At 39.6% G+C, this 4,946-nt stretch overlaps 1 protein-coding gene across 3 annotated transcripts in view; it reads right to left on the minus strand.

Moving 5' to 3' along the window:
• The window catches only part of ATP10D (ATPase phospholipid transporting 10D (putative)), a 119,887-nt gene extending 119,462 nt beyond the window's left edge, over positions 1–425 (minus strand). For all 3 annotated transcript variants that reach the window (XM_017872645.1, XM_017872646.1, XM_017872644.1), the window contains exon 1: positions 189–425. The gene's annotated coding sequence lies outside the window, so the exon portion shown is untranslated. The remainder of the gene's footprint in view (positions 1–188) is intronic.
• Between the last annotated feature and the right edge of the window lie 4,521 nt (positions 426–4,946).

The following is a 4,946-nucleotide window of genomic DNA, read 5'->3' on the forward strand; positions in this document are numbered from 1 at the left end:
TTTTTTTTTTTTTTTTTTTTAAGTTCAGTAACAGCCCAGAACTGTAGTTTTGAACCATGTCATCAAATCTGAACACGACTAGGGAAGTGGAGCGGGGAGAAACAGAAGAGAGAAACAGAAAGGAAAAGCGGGTGGGCGGTGAAGCAGAAGGCTGAGACAGTCAGAGGGATTCGCCGTCTCATTCTTACCAATTCCTCCCTCGGCACACATCACAGCATGTTGGTCACGAGTCTCAAGGTGCAAGAAAAGAGCTAAGCACAAATCCGAAGAGTGAAAGCGGGTTGTGCTTCCACGCCAGCCATTTGCCTTCGGCGGGAAAAAAAAAATTCACTTCTCAGACATCTCCCAAACTCAGCCCCGGAGCTGGCGCAGGAGCCTGTGCTTAGCTCGCAGCCTACTTCTCGCTCCGCTCCTCCTCCCCTCTCCGCCAAGCTGCAGAGCAGCGTGAGCTGCAGTGCACCGCCAATCGCCCGCAGTCCAGCCCTCCGTGACGCAGCAGGGGCAGGGCCTGGCAACGCCAGGCTCCCAGCTCCAGCTGTTTGACAGAGCTGCCCTGCTGCCCAGAGCAGATGCCCCAGTGACCCAGAGCCCTTACAATCTCACCTCTGACTTTCACCTCCCAAGTACAGGTTGCTCGCGGTTGACGGTTTGGTTCATTGTTTTGCTGCAATTCTAACAATTCACTGCTTTAGCTAAACGTGGAACACTGGACAATTATTTTTTGGAGGGTAAAAGAGATCAAATCTAAAATTGTCGCACCACTGCGTTCCAGCCTGGGCGACAGAGTGAGACCCTACCACCAAATACATAAATAATATGTAATGTTACTGTTTTTATGACTAGAAAAGAAATGTGGAAAAATATTACAATCCTGATTTGGTCATTTTCTTCACACCTTGCCCTTCCGTTCCCTTACTCAGGATAATGTGGCTTTGTCCATACACCTGCCAAGTCCGTTTGCTTAAAACTCACAACTTTTTTTGTTTTAACTTCTAAATAAGCTTCAGCAACCTGTCTGGTTCCTCAAAATGTCTAACTGATTTGGAAAAAGGAAAAACCATTTAGTGAAGGCCGAATCAATAACTCAGAACAAAACCTAACAACCCTGGCTGCCTGTTTTATCCCATTGAAACAAATATAAAAAGTGGGGCCAAACTCTCCACAACTCTCCTATATTGTGCTTCTCTATTCCATTCTCTCAAGTGTTTCTCAGATGTGCAACAAGAGTGAATAAAACTAAATGAGCATGCGAATGTTTGACTATTAGTAAAGAGCTCACCAGTACAGACACAGGGAGCTGGTTGGTCGGCTTGAAAATTCTCTCAGACCAAGAGAAGCCAAACAAGTTTCTGCACCCACTGAGAACGTGCTTCTGCCAGACGAGGAGAAACAAGTTCTGGGTGTGGCTTCCTGTGATGCTCCATTAGGGAAGCCTCCATCTGCAGGTAAGGACAAATCTCTAGAGCTTAGTCAAACTCAACCCTCAGAATTAACCCAGCCTAGTAGAACACACTGTCATTTATGTGGCCTCTGAAATTCCTAGCCCTAGTAGCATTTTTTGCAGTCATATGACTGTCTCTAACATTCTTTAAGATGAAACACATTTCCTATCTGAGAGTCAGCCTTATAGAGGAGACTTAAAACTGTAGCTGGGCCTCCCTGAGCTCTCCCAATCAAGCACTGGTGTTGTTACCTCAGCAGAGGGCCTTCCTGGAAACGTACATACCAGGACAATTCAGGCATGTAGCTGGCATTTGCAGCCTGTTTGGATTGCTTAAATCAGTGGTTCTAACTAGCTACACATCACAGTGAACTGGGGAGCTTGATGCCAAGGCCCCACCCAGGCCAATTAAACCGGAATCTCTGGGGGTGGCGCTCTGGTAATGTCTGTTTTTGAAGCTCCTCTAGAAATTCTAATGTGCACAAGGGTGGAGAATCACTGGCTAAGATTTGAATTATTGTCTTAGAAGAAAATCTATATTATATTTAAGTCTAAAGAGCATAGCAGTAGAATAATGGAAAACATTATGTAGTACAACTTAGCCTCATACATATTCTTTATATATTTATTTATTTTAATATAAATATAAAAACATGTGAAGATACACCTCAAAATTGTTTACTCAGAGAAGGATAGTGAGGGGAGATTACTAGCTTTCTATATGTGTCTGTCATTTGAATGAAATTTGTGTCTGTATCATTTTGATAATTTAAATATTTCTAATCAAATTTTAAAAAATCAATACTCATAAATGCCATGAACGTCATTGGAATAACCACTATTAAGATGGGTTTCTGTTAATTTATTAGGTTTTGTTGTGTTTGGTGTTTTCTTTTCCAATGCTTCTGTAATATCCAATTTTCTCCTCAGACTGATTTCTATTTTGAAAAAGATAAAATATGATTCTTAATTTAAGATATTAGTTACTTTAAATCTATATGGTCATTTTTAATTTAAAATATATTTACTTTCTTGTAATTTCAGAAATGTGTTCTTTTTTACGCTTCTCAGGAAGTTTTTAAAAAAATAACCAATATTTCAACTATATAATATAGAAGTGAGGGAACTTCATCTTTTCCAGCTAGAAAATTATTTGGACTCTCAACACTAGTAACTCTCAATACTTCATAATTAATTGTCAGTGGGAAATATGTGGCACAGTAGGCCAGTGCCTCGGTTTGACCTGGTTTTAAATCTTGGCTCTGCAAATTTTTAGATATGTGATCTTGGGTACCAACTCTAAGCTCTATAGGTAAAAATGGATCTAATAATATCTCCCTTTGCATTAAGACTATATGGAGTTAGGTAGCTGAAGTGCCTATCACTGTGTAAAACACATAATAGGTGCTTAATTAATACTAATTATCAATTCACTAACTTCTATTTTTCCCTTTCTTAAACATACTCAAGGATTAGTATGGCAGCAGAAGACCAACAGTTATCAAAGTAAACAAGGTTCTTCCTAGAACCTATTATATTTGTTATACAGTTATATGTGAAAGAGAGACATATGCATTATTTCGGGCTACTACTTTAACATGTAACGTGTAAAGCAACTTGGTTTACTTTTGCTTACCTCAAAATATTTCACATTTCCTAAAGTGGCACACAAGCTGATTTCTTATGATTCATAATCAGCCACAGCTTTTTCTTTGTACTTACTATGACTCAAGCACAGATTAGGACATTTCCCACCGTCAGTTTTCTGACTAACTTTTGGCAAAGAAAAAGGAGAAGGACAAGAGGAAGAGGAAGAAGAAGAAGAGGAAAAGGAAGAGGAAGAAGAAGAAGAGGAAAAGGAAGAGGAGGAAGAAGAAGAGGAGGAGGAGGAGGAAGAGGAGGAGAAGGAGGAGATCAACGCTGCAGGCAATTAAACTTGTCCCTTGTAGATGAGCCCTGATTTTAACAACATAATCACAGGATTTTATGTCTCTTTTTTTCTTTCCTTAATATTCATTGAGTGCTAGTGAACCATTTCTGTTAGACACTCTACTAAGAAGTTTACAGCTATGACTTCATGTATTCCTCTTACCATCCCTATGAGGTCATTCTTCATTTAGAGATGAGAAATCTGAGGCACAAAGAGTTAGAGCAACTTATCCAAGATGGCAAGACAACAGGTGAAAGAGCTGGCTTGAGAACACAAATTCTTAATGCAGTTCTCTACTGTGGGCTAAGCAGCACAGCTTTCAATAAATTAGGGAAGTGAACAGTAAATGATTTTTGTTGGGATAGGGTAAAACCATGCTATAACTGTAACTGCCTTGTTGACAGTAGAAATTCTATATTTCTAGAAACAACAAGAATATCTACGTTATTATTACTAGTTGTAAACATAGATCTTGATTTTATGTGTGCGTTTTTTTTTTTTTTAAGAGGAAATACATTTATTTCCCTTTATATCAGGTGAGTCCCTTTCATCCATAGGAGAACAAATTGGTTTTAACCTTGTAAAACCTTTGACATGCAGTGATTACACAGGATATCAGAAAGGGAAACTCCAGATTAGCAGAAACCCAGGCTGGCCCTGGAGTTCTAGATAAGTCCATCAAACATTTATTGATTCTGTTTGTAATATCAAGAACACTGGTAATAAGACAGTAGCACAATTCCTTATATGAAATGATGGCCCTTTAGTCTAGGAAAGATAATTAGTTTCTTATTTAGACAAAGATAGGTACCAGAGCTTTTTTCTGAATAGATGTAGTTGAGAAAAAGAAGTATACATTTCTCTGGTTAATGTGTTTTTCCCCTAGTGACCAGAGAAGGCAGGAGTTTGGAAACTTTGGAGAGGTGAAAGGATGGGAGATAGTTCTATGTAGAGATAAGATGGAATACAGCTTCTAAGGAATGATGTGTAATCTTGCACCAAATGTGGAAGAAGACCCATGACCAATTCCCTGAATAGGTATTGGCTGAGTTACTTTCAGAAAGTAATATCTTAAAAGTTTTGCTTTTAAGCTACTTTATCTTTCTATGGTGCTGTGTTCCTCACAAATCAGAGCTCAGGCAACAGGCTCTGGGTACACTGTAAAATAACACTACCAGCCTCTGCGACAGCTGCATGGGACCTGGGGTGTCTGGAGCCCACCATGGATAAGAAACCCACGGATCTGATGAAGAAGTCTGTGTCCCAGGCTCTCAAAGAGCACAGCAAGTGGCCGAGAGAATGTTTGCTGGGGTCGGCAAGGATACTGGGCCAGCACAGCTTTAAACACCTCACGTCCCTTGCAGCTGTCTTAATTTTCACATACCTTTATTCTTTATTTTCACAGTATGTTCTGCAAATTAAAGCTTGGCATGAAAAACTGAACTGGATTCAAAATCCATTCACATTATCACAAGAAATTCCAGTGTTACATTACTCAGTAAAATATTAGTTGGAATACTGTGACTGCCAATATTCAACCAGTTTTGACATAAAATGACAGCTTTATGTGGTTCA

This window comes from Rhinopithecus bieti, unplaced genomic scaffold (assembly GCF_001698545.2).
Source record: "Rhinopithecus bieti isolate Rb0 unplaced genomic scaffold, ASM169854v2 scaffold_7167, whole genome shotgun sequence".
Lineage (NCBI taxonomy): Eukaryota > Metazoa > Chordata > Mammalia > Primates > Cercopithecidae > Rhinopithecus > Rhinopithecus bieti.